Source organism: Chlorocebus sabaeus, chromosome 4 (assembly GCF_047675955.1).
Source record: "Chlorocebus sabaeus isolate Y175 chromosome 4, mChlSab1.0.hap1, whole genome shotgun sequence".
Lineage (NCBI taxonomy): Eukaryota > Metazoa > Chordata > Mammalia > Primates > Cercopithecidae > Chlorocebus > Chlorocebus sabaeus.
In genome coordinates, this window is record NC_132907.1 from 16,885,765 (window position 1) to 16,912,589 (window position 26,825).

At 45.5% G+C, this 26,825-nt stretch overlaps 1 long non-coding RNA gene across 1 annotated transcript in view; it reads left to right on the forward strand.

The window, feature by feature from the left end:
* Positions 1-26,825, forward strand: part of LOC140711495 (uncharacterized) — a 27,793-nt gene continuing 968 nt past the window's right edge. Inside the window, exons 1-2 of the long non-coding RNA XR_012092739.1 lie at positions 1-692; positions 6,002-6,296. This is a non-coding gene — a long non-coding RNA (uncharacterized lncRNA). The remainder of the gene's footprint in view (positions 693-6,001; positions 6,297-26,825) is intronic.

Consider the following 26,825-nt stretch of genomic DNA (forward strand, 5'->3'; position numbering starts at 1 on the left):
GCCACCTTGACTCTGGGGCTGCGTGCCCAGTGCCACCTTGAAGAGTGAGGGGATGTGGCTGGACAGACGCTCAGGTAGACCCAGCTTCTGCCCCCGGCTCTGAGCGACTCAGAGCAGCGAGTGAAGAGCATCACACTTCGCTCTAAAAACCCATGGAGCATCTTGACTGGGAGTCCTGGTTTCTGCTCGAATGCATTTGAGACTGAAATTTCCCCCGCTGTATTGTCTAGCACGTTTCCACTCTGCTCAGTAACATCAGCATCGCCAGGGAGCAGGTTAGACGTGCGGAAGCTCGGCTCCGGTTTACAGAACGAGAATGTGCAGTTCAGCACATCCCCGGGGGACTCAGGAGCACTGAGTTTGCAGCACTGCTCAGCTCCCCTAGCAGGGGGATGGACCTCAGACTGGACCGGGCTCGGGGGAGCAGGGAGGAGGAGGAGAGCACTGAGGAGCTGCAGAGTGGGGGCCTGTGGGAAGCCCACTCCAATCAGGTGGGATGGAAGCAGAAGTGGCTCCTGAGGGGAAGCAAGAGCAGCTGGACAGAGCACGGAGCGACCGTCATTTCTGCCACTTGGGATAAAAGAGGCGGGGCAATAGCTTATTCCAGGGCAACCTCCTCCGGGAATGTGTAGAGTATGGGGATCGTCTCCCTGTTCCTCACAGGGTCCCTGGAGCTTCGTAGGAAGCAGAAGGTATTATTTTCATTTTCCAGATGGTTTTATAGGGGCTGGGGGAGGGAGCCTGGGAGGTTGCCAGCCTGCTGGGAAAGCTCAGAGCCCTCTCCTCGCTCTAATGGTGCCAGCTGGCTCTCGGGCCAGATAGGAAGGCTGTGCCCAGGCACGCCATCATTCCAGATCCCGGGAGAGTTGCCAGGAATTGGGCTGCTGGGTTTTCTCATCACAGCTGAGGCCCTTCAATGGAGCATCTGGGAGGTACAGAGAACTTGGGCTACCTTCTTTTCTTTCCTCCTCCTCCTCCTCCTCCTCCTCCTCCTCCTCCTCCTCCTCTTCCTCCTCCTCCTCCTCCTCCTCCTCCTCCTCCTCCTCCTCCTCCTCCTCCTCCTCCTTCTTCTTCTTCTTCTTCTTCTTCTTCTTCTTCTTCTTCTTCTTCTTCTTCTTCTTCTTCTTCTTCTTCTTTTTTTTTGTAGTCCATTTGATTAATTTTCCTCCAGTTTTATTAAGGTATAATTGACAAAGATGAGCCACTGTCATTTCGAAGGGTGGTGGTTGTTCCCAATGTATTAAAAACGCAGAAATGCTAGCCAGGCACAGTGGCTCCCGCCTGTAATCCCAGCACTTTGGGAGGCCAAGGCAGGTGGATCACTTGAGGGCAGAAGTTCAAGACCAGCCTGGCCAACATGGTGAAAACCTGTCTCTGCTAAAAAATATATATATAAAAATTAACCGGGCCTGGTGGTGCACACCTGTAGTCCCAGCTTCTCAGGAGGCTTAGGCAGGAGAATTACTTGAACCCCGGAGGCGGACAGCCAAGATCGTGCCACTGCACTCTAACCTGGGCGAGTGAGCAAGACTCTGTCTCATGGGGAAAAAAAAAAAAAAAAAAAAAAAAAGCAGAAATGCCAAAACAAGTTAAAATGTTACAGTATATTTTTAAAAATATTTTAAAGAAATGTTACATTTTAAAAATGAATGCTTAGAAACACATCCCAGGTGCATATGGATAGAACTTTATACTATTTTGCTAGGGCTGCCATAATAAACTACTGCAGCCCTAGCAAGGGCTAGGGCTGTTTAAGCCCTCAACAGACATTTATTGTCTTGTAGTCCTGGAGGCCGGAAGCCAGGCATTATGGTGTTGGCAGGGTTGGTGTCTGAGGCCTGTCTCCTTGGCTTGCAGATGACATCTTCTCCTCGTGTGTTCATGTGGTCTTCTCTCTGTGTGTGTCTGTGCCAATTTTCCTCTTCTTATAGACACACCCTTATTGGATTCGGGTCCACCCTCACAACCTCATTTTAACTGACTGACCTCTTAACCCTATCCTCCAAATTCAGTCAGATTCTGAGTTGCTGGGGGTTAAAACTTCAACATATGAATTTTGGAGGGACACAACTTGGCCCATAGCAAACATCATTTGGAAATAGTATCTAAAGTCTAAAAGTCCTTACTTGAATGTAAAGCCCAGGCCCAGCGGCCTTCTTGCCCCTACCTCTGTCTATGTCCTGGACTCTTAAGCCATCTTGGTGGGGAGCAGGAGGTATCTGATTTTTCCTGTTGGTGTGTTGTCTTAGTCTGTTTGGGCTGCTAAAACAAAAATACCATAAACTGGTGTCTTAGAAACAACAGAAATTTATTTCTCACAGTTCTGGAGTCTGGGAAGTCCAAGATCAAGGTGTGGGAAAATTCAGTGTCTGGCCAGGCCCAGTTTCTGGTTCATAGATGGAACTTTCTTGCTGTGTTCTATCATGGTGGAGTGGGTGAGCTAGCTCTCTGTGGTCGCTAAATCCTAATCATGACGGCTCTGCCCTCATGACTGAATTACCCTTCAAAAGTCCTACCTCCTTATGCCATCACTTTGGGGTTTAGGATTTCAACTCATGAATTTTAAGGGGACACAAACATTTAGTCCCTTGTATGTGTGGGGTGGGTCAAGAAGAAAGGTCCTCTCTCCCTCTTGCCCTACTGGCTGCTTCTTGCCCTCTGAATTCATCTCCACTTTGCCCTCATGTGGATTCCAGCAGCTAGCTTCTCTTTTGGTAGGAATGTTTGAGGTTGTGGCTTTAGCTGATGCCCATGGCTGGACACAGTCTCCCCAGGGGCCAGGATTCTGTTGCTCCTGTCGTTGGGGCATGCATGAAGAAGTCCTGCCCAACGTGGCATGTTCTGTCACTGAAGATGTTCCTCAAATCTGGAAAAACAACCTTGAGGAATTATTCAGTAATCACAAAGTATAAAACCTTCCAGTGTTTACCTCTGCCCGGTAACCTGCCCTTTTAGATGAGGAAATTCTGGCTGGGTGCAGTGGCTCACACCTGTAATCCCAGCACTTTGGGAGGCAGAGGTGGGCAGATCACCTGAGGTCAGGGGTTCAAGGCCAGCCTGGCCAACATGGTAAAACCCCGTCTCTACTAAAAATACAAAAATCAGCCAGCCTGGTGGTGAGTGCCTGTAATCCCAGCTACTTGGGAGACTGAGGTAGGATAATCGCTTGAACCTAGGAGGCAGAGGTTGCAGTGAGCTGAGATGGCACCAATGCACTCCAGTCTGGTGACAAGAGTAAGACTCCATCTCAAAAATAAATAAATAAACAAATGGATGGATGCATGGATGGATGAGGAAATTCTCTTTCAAGTCTTCCTTTCCTGCAAAGCCACCTGTTATGGGTTGAATTGTGTCCCTCCAGAAAAGATATGTTGGAGCATATCTAATACGGGGCTGTATTAGTTCGTTTTCACACTGCTGATAAAGACATACCTGAGACTGGGTTACTTATAAAGAAAAAGAGGTTTAATGGACTCACAGTTCCACGTGGCTGGGGAGGCTTCACAATCATGGTGGAAGATGAAAGGCACGTCTTACATGGCAGCAGGCAAGAGAGAAAATGTGTGCAGGGGAACTCCCATGTATAAAACCATCAGATCTCATGAGATTTATTCACTATCATGAGAACAGCACAGGAAGGACTCACCCACCATGATTCAACAGCCTCCCACTGGGTTCCTCCCATGACATGTGGGAATTATGGGAGCTACAATTCAAGATGAAATTTGGGTGAGGACACAGCCAAATCATGTCAAGCCCTAACCCCTAGTACATCCGAATGTGGGTCATTATAGAGGTAAAAAAATTAAAATGAGGTCACTAGGATGGCCTCTCATCTGATATGACTGGTGTCCTTAAAAGGGGGATATGTGGGTACAAAGACAGACATGAATAGAGGGAAGATGATGTAAAGAGACACAGGGAGAAGATGGGCATCCACAAGCCAAGGAGGGAGGCCTGGAGCAGACCCTTCACAGCCCTCAGAAGAAACCAGCCCTGCAGACATCTTGATTTCCTAGACCAGTTCTCCAAAACTGTAAAGACAGTAACTTTCTGTTGTTTCAGGCAGCCTTAGCAAACTGATACACCATTTGTGGTACCTCTTCCCCCTTGCACTACTTCTTGTTCACCTAGCTGCTCAGTCTTGGGCTATACACAGATCACAAGCTTCCTGAGAGCAAGGACTACGATTATATTCTCCTTCTCAATCCCACAGGCCCCAGCATGGTGCAGAAACTCAATGAAACCATGTTGATTTAAAGGACTTTCCCTCCCTTCCTCTGTTCCCCTTCTTCTCTTAGACTTTCTGGCATAGTTTGTGTAGGAGGCTGAGCCTAATAAATGTGGTCCTTGCTGGTGGGCCTGGGGCACGGCTGTGCATTCACTCAGCTCTTGGGTTCTTGTGACTTGGTCTTTCTTTCAACTTCCAATCTGATGCTGGGAACAATCTTGCTCAGCCATAGCATGTATCACCGTGACCTTGAAAGGACATCACAGTGCAAACATGACAACCCCAAGAAGCTCTAGAGTTCAGGGGAGGGCATCCCAGGGAGGCCTCTCTGGGTGGTGAGGGGGTAGGGAAAGGGTCTTCTGGCTGCTCCCTCCGGGAAGCTGCCTCAAGGTCCCAGGGCTTGAGATACCACAGAAGCCTGGCTCTCCCTAGGGGTGGCAACCTTGGTCTCCCTGCAGACCCTTCTCAGAGCATGTTCCATTTGAACTTTGATGACAACAGCCTCTAAGCCTGGGGTGCCCGCCCCTGCTCTGTCCTCAGGTGCAGCCCTCACAGCTGCAGGTGTGCTAGGGATTGCTGAGGGGGAGGGGAAGATACTGAGGGGCCCCAGAGGGACGGGCACTGTATGACTAGAAAGAAGAGGCACCCCCGGAGGAAGGGGGTTGGCTTCTGATGCAGGGAGGGGCTGTGAATTTTTACACAGTGGAGGGGGCCTGTGCTAGGCTCTCAGAGGGTACAGGAACTGGACAAAGTGTTCAGGGCCTCAGGGGAGGGAGTGATCACATCTAGCTGAAGGGCTGGAGAAGCCGCACAGGGGAGGTGACATCTGCATTAGGCCCTGGAGAGTGACCAAAAACCCATAAGGAAGAGTGGAGGCTTCAGAGCTGCTGCAGTCCTCCTTGCCTGGCACCTGAAGGTGTAGCCCATGGTGGGGAGACATTGCTGGCTGAAGAGACCCATTTCTTCCAACTCAGTTGCCAAGGATGGGCCTGTGATGGACCAAGTGCCAAGGGTATTTTAAAGAACAGAGCATGTCAGGAGAGTGACAAGAAAACAGATTTGCAGTATTAACCCCACTTGGCCGTTCTCCAACTCCCTGTCCGCCTCCAACTTCCAAGCAGGTGACTTCCTGGCTCATTGCCTCAGCTGTGGAATGTGACAGACAGGAAGGCAGGACTGGACCTGGGACTGGAAAAGCCCAAAGCCACTCCAGAATGTACAAGACTCGAGATCTAGCCAAAATGTTTGGCATATGGGAGGTTTGATGACGTGGTGATTTCCTTGGTGGTGAGGGGAAGAAGGAAAGCAATGACAGTACAGAGATGGGGGTCCCTGGGAAACAGGGGGCAGATTGTCCTGTTTCCTGCAACCTAGAAAGAGCCCTGGGAGACCCCAGAGAGGTAATGGCTTGTTTGTGTGTTGAGGTAGATGGCACCTTGTCTTCTAGAGGTTCTCATCCCAACATGGTTCAGAACAGAACCAGTTCCTTCCCAAGACAGCCACAGTAGGGGCAGCAAACCTTCAGCCTTAAAAGGACCATGACCTTGACAGGGCATCTGTCTAGTGACTGGGCTGAGAGGTGAGTGATGGTGGCTGCCCTGCACACCTCCAGGGATGTGCTCACACGGCGGCCTCTGCTGCAGGCAAAACTCTAAAGATATTTCCCCTTCTCCAGTTCCCTGTTTGGTCAATCAAACGCAAATTTAGGTTCTGCTGGGAAGGGGCTTTGCAGCTGGAATTAAGGTTACTAATCAGCTGACCTTAAAATAGGGAGAAAACGCAGCACATCCAGGTGGGCCTGATGTAATCAAGCAGAAAAGGAAGGCGGAAGAGTCAGATGCCGCAGAAGGCTGAGTCCATGATCTTCCAAGTGTGAGAAGGATCTGATGCCTCCTGGATGATGTGCAAGGAGCAAAGAAGGAACTCTAAGGAGCTGAGGGTGACCTTAGCTGCCACCTAGCAAGTTTACCCACAAAGAACTGAACTGCGCCAGCAACCCGAACGAGCTTGGAAGAGGATTCTTTCCTAGAGTCTCCATCTGTAAGCCCAGCACAGCCAACACCTGGTAAGACCCATGTTGCACCTCTACAGGAACTGTGAGAAATAAGTTTGTGTTGTGTTAAGCCATTATATTTGTGGTAATTTGTTACAGCAGTGAGAGCAAACTGTACAGCCTTTGAATAGTGGTCTGCAGTTGTGTAGCGCACAAAGTAAGTGACAATAGGCATCCTGCAGACACCCATGTGACAAAAGACAATAAGGACCCCATTTCCCAAAGCTCAGTGGGACTTTGACAACATCCTAGGTTCAGGGCATGGGTACATTCTAAATCAACAGAGATTATGTTTCTGCCACATTGGCAGGATAGAAATCAAAGTAGAATTAAACTCTGTGACAGAAAAACGGTTTGTTGGCCGGGTGCGGTGGCTCATGCCTGTAATCCCAACGCTTTGGGAGGCCGAGGCAGGTGGATCACTTGAGGTCGGGAGTTGGAGACAAGCCTGGCAACATGGTGAAACCCTGTCTCCACTAAAAATACAAAAATTATCCTGGCGTGGTGGCGCACACCTGTAATCCCAGCTACACGGAAGGCTGAGGCACAAGAATTGCTTGAACCTGGGAGGGAGAGATTGCAGTGGAGATTGCGCCACTGCACTTCGGCCTGGGTGACAGAGCAAGACTCTGTCTCAAAAAAAAAAAGACAAAAATGGTTTGTTTTCTGCACACCTGAACTTGTGGCCTAAGATTGGAACCCACTTCAAGAGATCTTGCATATCTTGCATTAAATGGAGCTGGAATTAAGGTCTCCTAAATGCTGAGAGCTTCTGTGTCCAGGTTAGCTTTCAAAGGATAGGAGCAAGAGGGAGGAAGGCGGAACAGATAAATAGTTGCAGAGGCTCCCAGACAGGTCTTCACCCCAATACAACCAGACCCACAGAACCTTCCACCAGCCCAGAGAGTATTTGCCCTGCTGCTTACATGCAAGAGGAGCTCTGGGGCCTGACTGCTGCTGCGTGGGGGAAGAGCCAGCTGTCTGGGGGCTCTCAAAAGTACAGTCCTGCTTTCTCTGGCTTCCCACTGTTGGGACTCAGAAAACAGTACTCTAAAATGAAAGCCTCAGAAGTTAAACATTTTTCTCTGCATACCTGCCCTCCTGTCTCTCAGGCCCATTCTCCCCTAGTCTAGCCATAGAAACTAGAATCCCTCTTCCCCGTAGAAACCAGAACCTCTTTTCCCCAAAGCCAGCCATACATCCTAAAAATATTACTCTTATTTTCCCTCTGCCTTTCTGTGTAAAAACTGGCCATAAATAAATGATCCAACTTACCTCGTTTGACTAGGTCATAAGACTCCCATTCCAGAGAGAGCCCTGTTCCACACACAGAAGGAAGGGACGCTGTAGAGAGAGGCCAAGAATCTACACAGGCCTCACTGAATCTCCCAGCTCAGTCTATTAACATTAGATCGTACCCTCTTTTGTCCAATCGCATTTCTACATAGCTGTTCGTACCTCATTAATCCTAAGCATTAACATGGCCAATTTCCCCATTATCTTTGGGTTTTCATTCTGAAGTCTCCTGTGTATTTACGTTAAATAAATGTGTATGATTTTTCTCCAGTCAACCTGCTTTTGCACAACACATCTCACCAACAGGACTAACCTTCCTTAAAGGCATCCCCTTGGCTCCTTGCACCAGATAGGAAGGAGCAGGGGTTCCTGTGCTACAGCCAGAGCAAGCCTGTGGGCAGCCCCTGAGTGAGGTGTGTGACCTGAAGGAGGGCTGAGATCTAGTGGCTGCTCCCAGCACCCTGGTGACTTGGGAGGGCTGATGGACCTCCTGGGGGACCAAGCATGCCAGGGACTCTGAGCCAGGCACTGGGCTGCATGCAGAAAGCTCGGGGTGTGTGACCTGATGGACGTTCTCGTGGCCATTTGACGACCTACCTTAGATCCTCTTTGGGGTCCAGAATGCAGTAAGGCATCGGGGTCACTGGGGACACCAAAAAGCCTCCTGGGAGAGGTACATAAAATCCTATGGCATAAGGGTGCGAGCTCCACGGTCAGGGTACTAGGTCCAAATCCTGGCTTTTCTCTTTATTAGTTGGGTGAAACTGGGCATGCTTCGTAACCTCTCTGGGCAGTAGTGTCCTGATTTATAATTGGGGTTATTAAGATGATTTTCTCGTTTGCTTTGTTTTAAGATTTTAATGAGATAACTCATGAGAAACAATTGGTGTGTAGGATGTGCACAACACATCTCAGCTATGATAATGCACAACAGGCCTAGAAAGGGAGGTTTTGCATTTGATAGGATGCAAAAATCCTATTGAAAGTGCTCTGTGAGTAGTTAGAGAGGAAGATGTGGTTACTAGGAGTCAACAGAGGTTCCTGTGCAGTGGATAGTGGTAGCTTTTGGCTGTATATCATCTAACCCTCATTTTCTAATAGCACCTATTACTTTTCCTTTTGGGGGACCATACTCTTGGGTTGTGGGGGGAGAGAGAGTACCCTTTCATTCTAGACCCAAATGGGTCAGATCCTCCCTTTCCTACCTAGCCATGGGTTGGGCACATGCCTTTGGCTTGGCCAGTTACACTCTTTGTCCTGGAGATTGTCTCTGTGTCTCTTAGTGGACTCCTATTGGGTAGATATTGGGTCTTCTGGATTGGTCATCTTTTCTCCCATTTTCTATCTCTCTATTTTTGTTCAATTTTCTGGATAGTTATCCTACTTTATCTTCCAGAGTTTCTGTTGAATTTACTACTTCAGTTGTAACTACATCTCCAAGAATTCTATCATGTTTTCCTTTTTTTTTTTTTTTTTTTTTTTTTGAGACAGAGTCTTGCTCTGTTTCCCAGGCTAGAGTGCAGTGGTGTGATCTCAGCTCACTGCATCCGCCGCCTCCTGGGTTCAAGCGATTCTCCTGCCTCAGCCTTCCAGTAGCTGGGATTACAGGTGCATACCACCAGATCCAGCTAATTTTTGTATTTTTCATAGAGATGGGGTTTCACCATGTTGGCCAGGCTGGTCTTGAACTCCTGACGTCAGGCGATCCACCCCACTCAGCCTCCCAAGTGCTGGGATTACAAGTGTGAGCCACCGTGCCAGGCCTTCTTTCATGTTTTCTGATTATCCCCCATTCTCTTCTGTTTCTCTTTCATGGATGCATATCTTTTCATATTTCATAGAGGATATTATTTATAGTGTTTTGTTTCATTTTGTTTTGAGGGATCCTCTGATCCCTTATAGTTTCTCTCTTTGTCCTCTGAGCTGCTTTTGTTATTATTTGGTCTCTCACTTTTTTAAGTGAGGCACTAAAAAGTGAATGGAAATTTCCCTGGGCATTCCCACCCTACCCACAATTGACAATCATCATCATGTTGATTTCTGCCCTCCACATTTTTTCCTGAATGTTATTTTAACGCTTTTCATTATTTTATATGTTCCATTAAGCTAATGACCATACTTACTTATAATTTCCCAATTGTTTTTTGGACATTTTTTTTTTCTGGCTCTGAGAGAAAAGTTTGCTATAAATATCTTTCTGCATGTGGCTTTTATTTCTACCTAAATTATTTTCTTGGAATAAATTCGAGGAGTAGAATTACCAGGTCAAAAGCTTATGGGTGTTTTCATCAGTCTTTCCTGTGTGTTGCCAAATTTCTAATGGTAGTGGATACAGGTACCATAGCAGCAACAACAGGAGTACAACTCTCCCAGCAATCTTTTTTTTTTTGAGACAGGGTCTTGCTCTGTTGCCCGGACTGGAATGCAGTGGTGTGATCATAGCTCACTGCAGCCTCGACCTTCCAGGCTTAAGTCATCCTCCTACCTCAGCCTCCTGAGTAGCTGTGACTACAGGTGCACACTACTGTGCCTGGCTAATTTTTTGCATTTTTCTTTTTTGTAGAAATGGGGTTTCATCATGTTGCCCAGGCTGGTCTTGAACTCCTGAGTTCAGAGATCCACCTGCCTTGACCTTGCAAAGTGCTAGGATGACAGGTGTCTGCCCCTGCACCTGGCCAGCACTTGATTTTTGAGTCTTTTCTTTATAGTTGTTTGTTGTTATAAAGGTACAACATAACACCTTAACCTTATTCTTATTTGAATTTGTCTATCTTTGAGTATTGGTGTGGTTGAACATTCTTTCATCTAGAACTGGGAAAATTAGCTGGGCACAGTGACTCATGCCTGTAATCCCAGCACTTTGGGAGGCTGAGATGGGTGGATTTCTTGAGGTCAGGAGTTCGAGACCAGCCTGGCCAACACAGTAAAACCCCATCTCTACTAAAAATCCAAAAATTAGCTGGAAGTGGTGGTGCATATCTGTAATCCCAGCTACTTGGGAGGCTAAGGCAGGAGAATCACTTGAACCCAGGAGGCAGAGGTTGCAGTGAGCCAAGATGGCACCACTGCACTCCAGCCTGGGTGACAGAGGAAGACTCTGTCTCAAAAAAAAAAAAAAAAAAAAAAAAAAAAAAAATAGGGAAAATTAAGCCTGGAGAAAGTCTGTTAGATATAAAAAAATTCATAAGAGAATTTCCAAATAGATACAAAAGCAACATTATTTTGTGTTAGCTGTGGTTCTTAACCTGGGGTCCAACGGCTATAGGTGGGTTGACTCCCTGAAATAATATGCAGAGTTTTGTGACCATATGCACGTTAGCATGGAGAGGATCCTTGGCACTCATCACAGTTTCACAAGGATCTGGACCTAAAAAGACTCACTTATAGGGTGGAAGATTTCTGCCCCAAGAAGAAAAAAGGCAACAGAGGAAAGCTCTCGAAGGCCACTTTTTGTTTGAAATCACATTCTACCACTTGCTAGCTCTGTGATCTTGAGCTAATTATTTACTTCTCTGTGCTGCAAGTTTCCTTGCCTGTCAGGTTAGGTGGAGGTAATAACAATAGCATCTATTTCATAGGATTGTTGTGATTAAATGAGTTGACCCAGGTCGAGCACTTTTAATTTAATCTGTATTTTTAAAGGAGTTGCGTTCTTGTTCTATGGCCCAGGCTGGAGGGCAGTGGCGTGATCATAGCTCACTGCAGTCTTGAACTCCTGGGCTCAAGGAATCCTCTTGCCTCAGCCTTCCAAGTAGTTGGGACCACAGGTGCACACCACCACACCTGGCTAGTTAAATTACTTTTAATAGAGCCTGGCACATAGCAAATGTTTAATAAATGATGTTTACTGTTAAGAATTATTAATAACTGGAGCCTTCCAACAATAGCATAGGCTACATCATACAGCAGTGAGTTCCCTGTCACTTGAGGTGTTCATGAAGAAGATAACAGCTGTCAGGCAGGCTCTTGAGGGGGATCCCTGAGTTGGGAGGGAGGAGGAATCTGGCATTCTGAGTTTCTGTGAATTAAATTTTCCTGTTGGGCATGTGGCAAATGGTGAGACTAGCAGTTCTCAAGAAGCCAACAGGCCTCCAGCAGGAGTGACAGCTGTGCCTGCTAATATGGAAATGTACTTCTGAGCAAGCAGCCTGTTTCAAGAGCATGTTCCTGGCCCATTCTCCTGAGGCTGCAGGAGAATAGTTTTTGTTTTTGTTTTTTTTTCTTTTGAGTCAGAGTCTTGCTCTGTTGCCCAGGCTGGAGTGCAATGGTGCCATCTTGGCTTACCACAACCTCCGCCTCCCAGGTTCAAGCGATTCTCCTGCCTCAGCCTCCTGAGTAGCTGGGATTACAGACGTGCACCACCATGCCTGGCTAATTTTTTAAATTGTTAGTAGAGACGGGATTTCACCATGTTGGCCAAGCTGGTCTGGAACTCCTGACCTTGTGATCGGCCCACCTCAGCCTCCCAAAGTCCTGGGATTACAGGCATGAGCCACTGTGCCCGGCCTGAAGAATAGTTTGAAAAAACCAAGTGCAGTTTCTTCACCATTCTGTGCAGAGAGACTAGGAGTGGGGAAATCATTCTTGGTGCAAACAAGATAACAGAGCAGGGGTTGGGGGAGGGTGTACGGCGCAGGGGCAGAGTGTGAGCTCCCAGTAGCTTTGTTGACTAACAGATATTTACTGAGCACTTACCAAAGGCTGTGGGCTGGGTGTAATTGCAGGTGGTGAGTGGGGTTAAAAATATAAATGAGATCCAGTATCAGTGTCTCCTCATTTTTCTAGCTTTCATTGTCCTTACTGGATTTCTAGGCTATTCTTGGAAGGGCAGTAAAGCTCAGCTGAGTGGCTGAGCGATATGATTGTCTTTGGGTAGTGGGCTCAGAGAAGAGTTGGAAATTTCCTTTTTTAATTGAGATAGGGTCTCGCTCTGTCACCCAGGCTGGAGTACAGTGGTGCCATCATGGCTCACTGTCGTCTTGAACTTCTAGGCTCAAATGATCATCCCACCTCAGTCTCCCGAGTAGCTGGAACTACAGGTGTGCACCACCACACTCAGCTAAGTCGTTATTTTTGTAGAGATGCGGTCTCCCTATGTTAACCAGGCTGATCTCAAACTCCTGGCCTCAAGTGATCCACCTTGGCCTCCCAAAGTGCTGGGATTACAGGCGTGAGCCACTGCACTCCGCCAGAAATTTCTATATATACGTCTGTGTGCATGCTTTTGAGCACAGGGTATGTCTTCGAACTTAATATTCCCTAATTTCGGAGTAAGTAAAATCTGAGTGCTGAGGAAGGTTTGCCTCTGGTCAGCTCCCCCAGAAGCAGACCCTGAGATAAGGATGAGTGAACCCTCTTTATTTGGGAGGTGAAGCACCCCTAGACTGGGGAGGGAGGAGGAGGCCATTACCACTGAAGGCAGCTGGAGCCTAATCATGCGGGAACAATGCAGGGCACATTCCTCAGAGGGGCTGAGGCTTTTCACACCCACTCCCTTCATCTCATTGGAGCCCATTCCTTAGGTCTCCTAAATCCCCCGCACCTCTAACATAGGCAGAAAAAGCAGCTTCTGCACCAGAGGAAGCCCAGAAACAAACAACTACAGGTGCTGGTGCTTTGACATCCGTGAATGACAAAGTGGAAAGAGAAATGGGCAGGCCACCAAAGTATCTGCCACAGTGTTTCCAGCAGGGACGAAACTCCCTTGGTGTGAGTGGGGCCGGGTGTGCATGGGGAAGAAAGATGGATTCCATCGAGCTCTTTCTCAAGCCTTGTCCTCTGTAAAAGGTTGTCGGTCTGCGTACTTCATAGAGGTAACTGGCCAAGAAGGCACAGGTGGGGTGAAATCCAGCCTGGGTTCCACCAGTAAGCACCATATGGGTTCGAGGCACTCGAAATAGACTTAGGTTTTAACACCAAGGGAAGAGGGAGGTGTGAAGTCTGATGGATGAGAGGAAAGTGAAGAGGAGGGAAGCTGGGGCCTGAGAAAGCCGAGGTCATACCTGCCTTCCACTGTTGAGTCTCTGCTCATCAAAACCGGAAGTGGGATGGCCTTCCAGGAGACCTCTGAAATTTCATCATGTACATTCTATCAGCGCATTTTCTTTTTCTTCTTTCTTCTTTTTTAATTTTTTGAGACAGAGTCTTACTCTGTCACCCAGGCTAGAGTGCAGTAGCACCATCGTAGCTCACTGCAGCCTCAACCTCTAGGGCTTAAGCTATCCTCCCACCTCAGGCTCCCAAGTAGCTTGGACGACAAGCGCATACCACCACATCCAGCTAATTTTAGTATTTTGAAGAAATGGAGTTTTACCATGTTGCCCAGGCTGGTCTCAAACTCCTGGGCTCAAGCGATCCACCTGCCTCGACCTCCCAAAATGCTGGGGTTACAGGCGTGAGATACGGCAATCTGGCACTGCTTTTTCTTTGAGTCCTCTAGAGAGAAACCCCCTTTTGGACTTTACCCCTGACCTGGCCTACCCAAGGCAGTTCTCATAGCAGGAAAATGAGAACCATGAGTCTGTAGCCCCAAAACCTGGGATCCGGCCTCAGTTTTGCTCCTAACTAGCCACGTAACCCTGACAAATCACAGAGGCGACTGGGCCTCAGTTTTTCCAACTGTAAAATGAAAAGGCCGAAACAAAAAGCTTCCTGATGACTCTTTAGATGTAAGATTTGGTGAGTCTGTGGTTCTGGATACATGACTTTATAGACACTTCCCCATCCTGAATTTCTTTTGCATTAAGGAGGATTAAATTTAGCTGGAAGTAACAGTAAAGCCCCAAGAACAGATGTAGATTTTTCATGTCCACAAAGTCCTGTGATAGAAATTTTATGGTAAGTTACTGGCATGTTACTCCACGGTGTCAGTTCTATCTTGTTCTCTGCGATGACACTTCTATTCCCAAGGCTTTCTCATCAACTCAAGACAGCCTCTGGAGCTTCAGCCAATATATCCATATTCCAGCCTAGGAGGAGGGAGAAGAGGATGAATAAGAAATACTAACCATCTGTCTGGGCGCGGTGGCTCACGCCTGTAATCCCAGCACTTTGGGAGGCCAAGGCAGGTGGACCATGAGGTCAAGAGACCAAGACCATCCTGGCCAACATGGTGAAACATAGCCAACATAGCCAGGTGTGGTGGTGCATGCCTATAATCCCAGCTACTCGGGAGGCTGAGGCAGGAGAATCACTTGAACCTGGGAGGCGGAGGTTGCAGTGAGCCGAGATTGCACCACTGCACCCCAGCCTGGCGACAGAGGGAGAATTCATCCTTAAAAAAAAAAAAAAAAAAAAAAGTAACCATCTTTAGAAGAAGATTCCCAGAAGCTACCATGAACTTTTTGCTTATATCCCACTGATCAGAACTTAGATGGCCACAGCTAACCTGGAAAGTTTGCAATCTTTTATGCTGGGCATCTGGGTTCCTGCAGAAATTTGGGGCACTATGACTATGAAAGAAGAGTAGAGCAGGTATTGGGGGTGACTGCCTCCCCTTAAGTTTCACCAGGTATGAGACTCACCAAATAATCCACTTCAGGTAGATTCTGTCCCTTGTCATGTGTCCAGTCTCAGGGGTCTCCACTTTGAGTTTGGCTCCTCCAACTCTGCAGGCATTTTGTGGTTATTGGCCTCAACTTTTAGGCCCCTGTTTCCCACTATTTTCTCATTAGTGATGCGTGTGATGACCTAGCACCTCAATTATTCTTTGCACTTTGTAAGCCCAAGGCATCTTTCAGTTGTTGCAGAGAAGTGACTGATGTTTTGGGGTCCCCAACACCACTACATTTAAGTGGTTGGCTAGAAAGTTTCATCGGAAGCTTTCTAGACAGGGAAGTTTAGAACGAGGCTCTCTTTGGACCCAGGTAAAAACTCTGCATTAAGTAAGTTTGGGTTCTTCCAATAAACAAATGCCCTCTAAATAGGTAGAGAGAATCTAATGACTGGCTGAAGCATAACTCAGCATCTACTTATTCTCACAGTTATAATTTATTACAGTGAAAGGATACAGGACAAAATCAAAAAAAAAAAAAAAAAAAAAAAAAGATGTATGGGGCCCAGTCCAGAGAAAACCAGGGGGCAGGTTACCAAGAGTCCTCTCCAGGTGGAAGTCACATAATATGTGCTTAATTTCCCCAGCAATGAGTTGTGACAAAGCATATGAAATGTTGGCCACAAGGGAAGCTCATTAGAAACTCAGCACCCAGGGTTTTTATTAGGGTCTGGTCCCATGGGCACCTTCTCCCTACCACGTACCAAAATTCCACCTCCCAGAAAGAAAGCAGATGCTCGGCATAAACCACACTGTACAGTCAAGACACAGTGAACCACTCTTATCAGGTTCAGAAATCATGGGAACACTCTGGAAAGCCAAGTGTGCAGATATCAGCCAAGGTCCAACTTTGCAATTAGGCCTTTCTAACTAAGGATCGCCAGCCATCTCGGGCCTGCTGTTAGCTCTTCTCTGCACACTCGATGAATGTGTGCTGTAGCTATAAAAGAATTTCAGATTTTGGAGCCAGAGTCAGTGATGCTCGGTTTGAATCTCTCTCCATCTATTGATAAGGTAGGCGTCCTCTACCCGAGACCTCAGCTCCTGTCGGCTGGCCCTCACTGCACCCCTATCCTCTCCAGGCAATGGTGACAACCCCTAACAGGTTGTCAGCCAGAATGTCCCCAGACTGAACCAAGAGTTGGGCTGCTTGTTCTCACAGCCCAGTAACGAGATGCAGATAAACCGGGAAAGAAGAGAGTTTATTTCTGTAACAGGGTACAGGGAGAAGGCCAGGAAGATATCACAGACCAACTCAAATTTACAAAGTTTTCCAGTGCTTATATACCTTTGAAGCTATGTGTCTATGTGTAAGTGTACATTCATCAAAAGACACAGTGATTGATTCCCTCTAATCCATAACTAAGGTCTGAGTCCTGGAGACCTTCCTCCGGAGCCTCAGTAAGTTTACTTAATCTAGATAGGTCCAGATGCTGGAGGTGATTACCCTTATCTTGTCTCCTGCTGAGTTACGGAGGTCTGGGGAGTTCTTTGCTGACCCCCAATAAAACGTGTTTAATACCTAAACGTGGGTACAAGGAATGTAAGAATTTCTTTGTTATTTTGTCATGCTTCCAGGCCCAGGAAAGGCCTAGGCAAGACTCTTGGTGGGCTTTTGTTACATTCCAGCCTTTGTGTAAGGGCACTGGCTCTTGCAACCTTTAATATTGAATCTAAGCACTCAGGCAGTGCTGAAACAGTTGTCATGGAGGCCTGCCTGTTTAGCTGTTAGTGAGACCCGACCTGCCACAAGACGGGTTGAGTCCCAACCTTCTCCATATCCCCTGCAGGCCGCACAGAGCGCCTGGGAAATCCCAAGTATGGAGTCTCATACTCGATCACTTACAGTGCCAGGTAGAAACTTACATATGTGGACACTGTGGTGCATGGAGAACACAGGCCCTTTTCAAGGTTTCTGTGCATGAATGCAGATGGAGGCCGGAGCTTTTGACTTTTTAAAGAGAAGTTGGAAATCCAGGTTTTTGTGTAAAAACACTCAAATTTTAAATATTTGCTCAAGTTAGCAAATAGAAAACCCAACAACAACCACCGAAACACTATGTGGGTCAAAGAATTTTTGACTCAAGTAATTTAGGTCACGCAAACTGTCCTGGGCCAGGAAGCTGCCTGCCCCTGCTCCCTGGAAGAGTTCTCCCTGGCAGGGATGTTTAGGATGAGGCTCCCTTGAGACCCGCTAAAACCTCTCAGGATTAAGTCGGGGTTCTTACAACAAACAAATATCCTCTAAATAGAGCGAGAGAATCTAGTGGTTGGCTTTGAGGTGCAGTTAATTTTTTTTTTTTTTTTTTTTTTTTTTTGGAGACAGAATCCCCCTCTGCTGCCCAGGCTGGAGCGCAGTGGCAGAATCTTACTGCAACCTCTGCATCTGAGGTTCAAGTGATTCTCCTGTCTCAGCTTCCCACGTAGCAGAAACTACAGGTGTGTGCCACCACACGTGGCTAATTTTTGTACTTTTAGTAGAGATGGGTTTTGCCATGTTGCCCAGGCTGGTCTCAAACTCCTAACCTCAAGTGATCTGCCTGCCCCCACCTCCTAAAGTGCTGGGATTACAGGCGTGAGCCACTGCGCCCAGCCAGGTTCATTTACTTCGAAACTACACTCTACTTTTGCAGTTATGATCAGTATTATTAATCGATGACAAAGGCTTTCAGTCATACAGTGGCCTGGACTAAAATGGACTGGCTTTGTGTGCTTTTAAAATCCCTCCCAGTACCTAGCTCAGGGCCCGGTATATAGTGATTGCTCAGTGTGTGTCTGAAGAATGAGTGAATGATGAGTGGATGGATGAAGAATGGCTCTTTGCTTTGCTCGTGGAGAAGACTCTATCCTGTGAATTTAGGCTGAGGGAATACCTAAAAGAAGCTGAGGCTTCAGTGTTCATTCAGAGACTAATTTGCAATAACTCAAATTCAGGTGGTGGTTTCCTTCCTATGTGGTGGTTGTTGCTTTTTGTTGAGATGTTTGTTTTGATACATAAGAGTTCTTTTTTTAAAGACAGGGTCTTGCTCTGTCACCCAGGCTGAAGTGCAGTGGTGCAATCATAGCTCACTGCAGCCCGTCCACTCAGGCTCAAGTGATCCTCCCACCTCAGCCTCCCAAGTAGCTGGGACTACGGCGCACCCCACCATGCCTGACTAATTATTAAAACATTCTCAGTAGGATGGTCTCACTATGTTGCCCAGGCTGGTCTCAAATTCCTGAGCTGAAAGATCGTCCTGCCTCAGCTTCCCAAAGTGCTGAGTTTTCAGGGGTGAGACACCACTCCTGGCCAATAAAAGTGTTCTTAAGCCCTGAACTATTAGCATATAGCATAGTGCTAGGAGCAGAGTTTAAAAAATTGTAGTTGTTGTTATTCTTTTTTTTTTTTTTTTTTTTTTCTTTTTTTTTTGAGACAGATACTTGCTCTGTCGCCCAGGCTGGAGTGCAGTGGCGTGGTCTCAGCTCACTGCAACCTTCGCCCCCACAAATTCACGCCATTCTCCTGCCTCAGCCTCCCGAGTAGCTGGGACTACAGGCGCCCGCCACCACGCCCGGCTAGTTTTTGTATTTTTAGTAGGGATGGGGTTTCACCATGTTGGCCAGGATGATCTCGGTCTCCGGACCTCGTGATCCATTCGCCTCGGCCTCCCAAACTGCTGGGATAACAGGTGTTTGTTATCCTACTTTTAATGAAATTTAGTCATCTTTTAGCGTTAGGGGCTGGTTTAGGGGTTATTTTTAGAGGATTGCTGCCCCCTAGTGGATGATATGAAAGAGACAAGGGTTTGAGGCCTCTTGGCCTCTCCAGTTCCACAAATTTGTACTTTATTGAGGGGTGGAGGGTGAGATAAACATGGCACGGTCCTCATCCTCCAGGAGCCTATAGAAAGCCTATAGAAAGGGCTACTGGGACTTTGGAGATGTTAGTTCTCAAGCCCTGATCCTCAGAATTCTGGTAGGAGGGGTAGGACGGGTAGGAGTGGGATGGAATTGTTGTGAGGAAAACTCCTTAAAAATATGCTAATGGAGAAAATTTTCCATTCAAATCTTCCTTCCATAAATTTTTCTTAGACATTAGATATCTGCTACTGTTTACTCTAGTAGGTGCTACAAAATAAATAACTAATGAACAACTATTTAGTAAATACCCCCAATGGGGCAGCAGATACTCACACTTAGTTGGACGCTTGTGAACGTATATGTTCACAGCAGTGAAATTCTATTGTGCTTTGCAGTGTGTAAATTTAATGTTACTCAACAAGTTAAACTTAACGAAAGGGAGATTTGTGCTGAATCACAGCTTGGATAATGGATAAAGGCAAACCTTCCCGCCAGCCCCAGTGTATCCTAAGCTGTGACTTCCTAGGTCTCCTCCTCCAGGCCAGCATGGGAACTGGGCTCAGCCACCCATCTGCCTGGAGCCCTCAGCTCATGGGCTATTTGTGGAATTTCTAGGGTGAGTGATCTGGCCTGGTTTAAACACAGGCATCTTTTACTTTTAGGAACAAATCTAAACAGTCGGAGGCCAAGTGTGGTGGTTCATGCCTGTAATCCCAGCACTTTGGGAGGCTGAGGTGGGAGGATTGCTTGAGCCCAGGAGTGTGAGACCAGCCTGGGCAACATAGTGAGACCTCATTTCTAAAAAAGAATTTTTCTAAATTAGCTATTGAAGTTGTTCATAATATGTTGTGGTAGCACTTTGAGATATTGACCCATTTCCTTTTCATATTTCCCTTTGCACCTGTCCTCCCATTCAGGCAGAGTGGACTCTGGGCCCACTATATCAGTGAGGCTGTGGTGGTGTGAGTCAGAGCCAGCTTGCAAACTGTTCTAGTTTTTGTGTACCCTAGAGCTAAGCCCATAGTTGAATTCTAGGGTTTTTGGGAGTGTCTTGGTCCATTTTGTGTTGGTATAACAGAATACGACAGACTGGGTGACTTACAAAGAAAGAAAATTTATTTTACACGGGAGGTTGGGAAGTCTGAGATAGATCAAGGTGCCGGTATCTGGCAAAGACCTTTGTGCTGTGTCCTCCCCTGGTGGGAGATGGAGGGGCAGAGAGCATAAGAGAGCAAAAAATGCAACTCACAGCCTCAAGCACTTTTATAACTGACATTAATCCATTCACAAGGGCTCTGCCCTCATGAATTAAACACCTCCCATTAGGCCTTATTTTTCAAAAGTGTTGTATTAGGAATTAAGTTTCCAACACATGAGCTTCAGGGGTCACATTCAAGTCATAGCAGGGCGTAAGTGAAGGAACACTGGGAATGGAGAAGATTTCTTGGCCAAAAGCAAGAGGGAGAATGAGGCTTCCCTCCTCATATTTGAGAAGGATTCTCCCATACTGAGAGGGAAGGAAGGGAGGCCTGTGGGGGCTTTCTGCAGTCCATAGGTGAGGGCCAGTAAAGGAATGGCTGCAAAGGTTCACACAGATTTGAAGTCCCCAGTATGGTCTGTTAACTCTAACAGAGTTTGGGGGGTGGGTGCTGACTATGGTCACGTTGGAAGGAATCTCTGTGGATAGATGTCCTCCTCCCCAAACACCTTGGTACTGAGAAGACATCCTAGAGTCTTGATTCTGGAAAAAGAATGGGAACCCCAAGAAAGACTGAGGTTATGTTTCTCTTGAGTTTGGCACAATAAGTTCTCAGAAGAAAAACAAGGTGAAATTTGGGAAAGAAAGTTGTTTTTTCTCTAGGACCTTAGTTGAAGGCGTGATGCATGTCCACTCCATAGCTGAGAAAGTAGACAATGTGAGGAAAATACTTTTCACTCTTTCATGATGAGCCAAGGAAATAAGCTAAAGTTACTTTTCAATCAGGTGGCGCAGCCAGAATAGGAGAGCTTTCATTGTGGAGGCCTCATTCACTCCAGCCCTCCAGATAAGCGGACATGTTTAGGCACCCTTAAAATTTTTAATGTAGCAGGGAGAAGAGAGAGGTGCTCCTTGCCGCATTGCCACACCAGGGCTCCAAGTTGGGGCTAGTGTATTCTTCAGGCCATGTGTCCTGGCAAATGAGGGGTTTGAGAGCTGACAGCAGGATAGCTCAGGCCCCCAGCGATACTGCAGCCAGCTGCTTGGTGATGCCCTGGAGCCGGGGAGAGCTGAATCAAGGTCCTTTATTCCTCTGTGCGGTGACAGTCCCCAGTGTAGAAAAGGGCAGTGCTCTGGAATGATTGTTAGCCCCTTATTTGGAATTGAGGATGCATTTCCCCAGATCTTCACCCCTTAATAAAAAAAAAATCAGTGCTGACTGTCAGTGTGCTGGCTTTTATAGATTTTGTTATTTGCTTATAAGAGTAGCTTTTGTACACAGAAAACACGATTTATGGTGACTGGTTTTTAAAATTAATGTTTGATTAAAGTTACAAATTGCAAAACCTTAAGTATAGAAGTTCAACTTAAAAATCTTATTACTCTACTATATTCTATAAATATGCAAATCTATTCCTTTATAGCAAAATTTATAATTACTTGTAAGCTTTTGATTAATGTCTAGTGCCATTTGTAAACTTAAATTTCTTTAAATGCCCTAAATTCCATTTATAAATTTAATATATTTATAACACAATATACTATGCTAATTTGTAACACATTATAAACAGTAAATTTAAATTGCATTTATAAAGTTTATTATTTTTATGCCACTTGTGTGACAAAACCTGCCTATGCACTTAAATAACTCTTGTAAATTAAAAAAATTTATATAGTGGATTATAAATTATTTGAACCACCTCAATATCATTTACGTATTCAACCAAATTCTCCCTACCTTCTGATTTAAAATCACAAGTCTGAAATGAAATACTCAACTACAGACAATCCCCAACTTATAATGGTTTGACTTAAGATATTTTTGACTTTATGATGGACTTATCAAGATATTAAATGCATTTTCACTTATGATATTTCTGACTTGCCGTGGGTTTATCCAAGGATGTAACTACATGGTAAGTCAAGGAGCATCTGTATGCATTTTAAACTAGAATCCTGTGTTGAATTTATTGCATTCTCTATGCCAAATTCTCTTAGACATTTCCTGTACTCCACCACATATTCAAACATAATTCCCAAGCACCACACAAAAATATTAGGATGATGGGTCCAATTGACTTCAGCATCTCTGTACTTAGTTCTACAATTGTAGAATTATTTCTAGAAATAAAAGACCCTTCTCCACTAAGGAAACTCTACTGCCTCAGGAAATTTGGGGTACATGTCAATTGACTGAGGTTGTTTATTAACCAGTGATTTGGGTGAGGTGGTAAAATGTGGAGCTTGCAGGAGGCTGTCCTTATGCCCGAAGGAAAGGTTGTCTTTTACAGAAAACACAATTTATGGTGACTTTGGTTTTAAAATTAATATTCTATTAAAGTTACAAATTACAAAACCTTAAGTTAAAAAATTCAACTTAAAAAAAGGTATTACTTTACTATATTCTATAAATATGCAAATCTATTTATTGCTCTATAGCAAAATATATAATCACTTTTAAGCCTTTGATTAATGGTTAGTCCCATTTGCAAACTTAGTTAATTAAATTTCCTTAAACACTAAATCCCATTTATAAACGTAATATATTAATTTATGACATAATATACTATGCTAATTTGTAACATTAAAAATATATTTAAATTTCATTTACGAATTTATTTTTTTGTCATTTGATGAAAACTACCTATGTACTTATATAATTTGTAAATTTAAAAAATTTATATAATGGATGAGAAATTATCTTAATCACCTCAATATTTGCATATTTAACCAAATTCTCCTACCTTCTGACTTAAAAATCACAAGTCTAAAATCAAATACTCTCTTTGGGAGGCCAAGGCAGGAGGATCATTTGTGCCCAGGAGTTTGAGACCAGTCTGGGCAACACAGTAAGACCCCATCTTTACAAAAAAAATACAAAAAATTAGGTGGGTATGGTGGCACGTGCCTGTAGTCTTAGCTTCTTAAAGGCTGAGGTGGGAGGACTACTTGAGCCCAGGAGCCGAGACTGCACCACTGCACTGCAGCCTGAGCAACAGTGAGATCTTGTCTCAATAATAATAATAATAATAATAATAATAATGACGATAAACCAGATATTCAACTATAAACAGCTCCCAACTAATGATTGTTTGACTTACGATTTTTATCAAAACATAACCCTATTTAAATTGAGGAGTATCTGGACTTAATGATGGATGACTTAAACTTTTGACTTGGCTTTATTGGAGTACTAAATGCACTTTGGACTTAAGATATGTTCAACTTATGGATTTATTAGGACAAAACCCCATTTTAAGGTGAGGAGCATCTGTCTGCATTCTAAACTGGAATCACAAGTTCAATTTATTGCATTCTCTAATTATGCCAAATTCTCTTAGATATTTCAAGTGCGTTGCCACTTACTCAAACATAATTCCCCAACACCACACAAAAGTATTAGGATGATGGGTCCAATTGACTTCAGCATCTCTGTACTTAATTCTAAAGTACTGGAATTATTTCTCTGGAATAAAACACCCTCACCCACTGTGGAAACTATACTGCCCCAGGGAATTTGGGGTGAGTGTCTGTCACCTGAGGTTGCCTATGACCAAATTGGGTGGGGCTGTAAGATGCGGAGCTGTGGACACTGCAGGGGGTTTCTTCATGCCACTGAAAGGTTGAGCCACCCTTCACAGTCCCGATGTTACTGGGGACACCAGGCGTTATCCCAAGCAGGGGTACCCCACCTCTCACCCCTAGATTCATGCTGTACATTATCTGTTTTTCCCACAGCCTCGCTTCTGGACCAGATTATTTTTTGTTGCTTGAGTCTGTTCCCAGTTATCTTCTAGCCTAGGCCATAAAAAATGCCTACAAATATTTCAGTAGGAGGTGGCTGGATTCGATATCCTCCTTATTCTCTTTAACTCTATAGCCTGTCTCCAAAATTAACCTAAGGATAATCACCATAATACTTCTGGAGCCTAGGACTAATAACCCGGATGGGGAGAAGGAAGAGCTTTTTTTTTTTTTTTTTTTTTTTCTCCTTTTTCTTGGGTGTAGGCAGAAAGAGCTGCACCTCCCTTTGTGCACCTGCTCCCATGCCCCCAGGCCTCCTCTGGCTGCCCCTAGTGTCCTCATCCTGCCCCCAGAGATCTCCCACACTTCCCATGGGATTCTACTCAGCCATGGTCTTTTCCCCACAGTGACAATACCTCTTTTCTTTCCTAGTCACGCCTCCCATTCCCCTAGTACTTAAAAAAAAAAAAATAGAGACAGGATCTTGCTATGTTGCCCATGCTGGACTTGAACTCCTGGGCTCAAGTGATCCTCCCCATTCAACCTCCCACGTAGCTAGGACCACAGGCATGCACCACCATGTCCATCTCCTCAGTCTTCTCGATCTCCATGAGAAGTCAGGAGGTGAATGGGCATTGGAATGAATTCATACTAGTTGTTGAGAGATTGATGGCCACTCAGTCCTAGAGGTGTAAGATTCAAATGAGGCTCTTACTAACCTAATGGAACTGTAATAGGAATTTGAGTCATTGTGCTAAGGTTGAGTATAACAAGTATTCAAGAAGCCCAGGGAGTTACTGGGGGGAGAGGGGGAGAGCATACCACACCTGCTAACTCACCCTCTGAGTCTCCAATTGGCTAGTTTCTCTCGAGTGCTTCCTAATTTTTACTTTTTTTTTTTTTTTTCCTTCAGACAGGTCTTGTTCTGTCGCCAAGGTTGGAGTGCAGTGGCATGATCTCAGCTCACTGCAACCTCCGCCTCCTGGGTTCAAGAGACTCTTGTGCCTCAGCCTCCTGAGGAGCTGGGATTATAGGCATAAGCCACTGCACCTGGCCTAATTTTTGTATTTTTAGTAGAGACGGGGTTTTACTGTGTTGACCAGGCTGGTCCCAAACTCCTGACCTCAAGTGATCCTCCCGCCTAGGCCTCCCAAAGTGCTGGGATTACAGGTGTGAGCCAAAGCACCCCGTCCATTTTCACTTTTCTTACTTCATTTCTTATGCAAGGTATTTTCTGAAAGCCTCACATTTTCTATATCAGCTTCAAAAAAAATAAGGAGGGCCAACTAGGAATAGGACAAGATAGAATAATCACTTGTGTGCTGATAAATGTTTAACCACCAGTTCTCTGGAGCCCTGATTTGTAGTGTTTGCCAGTTTCTGTGTAAATACTCCCACCATGGCCAATTTGAAACTACCAACAGTTTAACTGGCTCACAATATTCCTAAAACTTGAATAATTGGCTCTTATGAGCTGGTAGGAGCTGGCTTCAGCACACTGCTGGATCTACATGCATCTTTGTTTCTTGTTTTGCATAAAAAGTTTTGTCTTCCCAAAAATGAAATAAGCTCCCTAAGGGATGGAATTATGTTCTAGATCTCCTGTGGGCCCATGGTTTCTAAAACAATTATAGACACAAAAGATTTAACCAAGAGAGTCTGTTTCCTGTGGACATACTGTGTTCTTGGGGCTTGCACAGCTGACAGCAGGGAGGCTGCCCCAGGGGTGGGCATGGCGTGGGTTGCCTCCTCCTTCCACCAGCCTCAGGGAGAATATAGGAGCCATAGGACACTCACTCTTATTGCCCAGGCTGGAGTACAGTGGTACCATCTCAGCTCACTGCAGCCTCTGCCTCTCGGGCTCAAGTGATTCTCCCACCTCAGCCTCCCAAATAGCTGGGACTACAGGCAAGTGGCACCACAACCGGCTAATTTTTGTATTTTTAGTAGAGACAGGTTTCGCCATGTTGGCCAGGCTGGTCTTGAACTCATGGCCTCAGGTGATCTGCCTGCCTTGACTTCCCAAAGTGCTAGGGACCACAGGCAAGCATCACCACACGCGGCCCCGTTGGAGTTTTTGATGTAGGAGAGCAGATGTCCTGGATTACAAGGCAACACACATCTCCAGTCTGTACACGAGAGGAGGATGTCCAGAAAGCCTCCAGATCTCATGCATGCACCGTTGTATTTTCTCACTCTTAGTCATGGTAAAACTGGTGTTTTTTCTTCATAAATGATTTAATATATCTCTACGAATTCTGGGATAAGAAAATTTATAACCACACAGCAAATTCTTTGAAACTAAATTTCTAGAGAATTTATACAAATTTGCTTGTATCTTTGACTTATAACTGAGATACAAGAAAGGCTAGTGTACAAATTAGGCAAGTTTCTGCCCTGTACATCCAGCTACTGGTACCATAAATAGAGGATATGTTGTGACTGTTTGAGTTGAGGAGGGCTTTTATGATCATATGCACTCTACTGTCCTTTCACTTAAGAGGCATTCATTCATTCATTCATTCTTCGTTTATTCAGCAAACATTTATTGGCTATATACTACATTCCAGGTACTGTGGGGATATTGATTGTAATGACATGCTCCTTTATTGTCAATATGCTTACAATCCACTAGGGGGAGCCAAATATATAAATAAGCTTAAGAATGACGTTGAAGGGGCCAGAATGGAAGTCTGGAAGGAGTGGGATGGGTGGAGAGCATCAGAAAGAATTCGGCAAATCTGTCCCAGGACTAGGTCAGAAAAACACCTTCCTAGGGAAGGTGCCCCCCGAACATGTGTTTCTCGAGACCCCTTAGCCAAAATAAGGAAGCTGCCGAGGTGAGCATGGAACGGTTAGGTGTTTTGTATGGAGCAAACTGGGGGGACCCCAGATGAGACCTCTGGCCTGG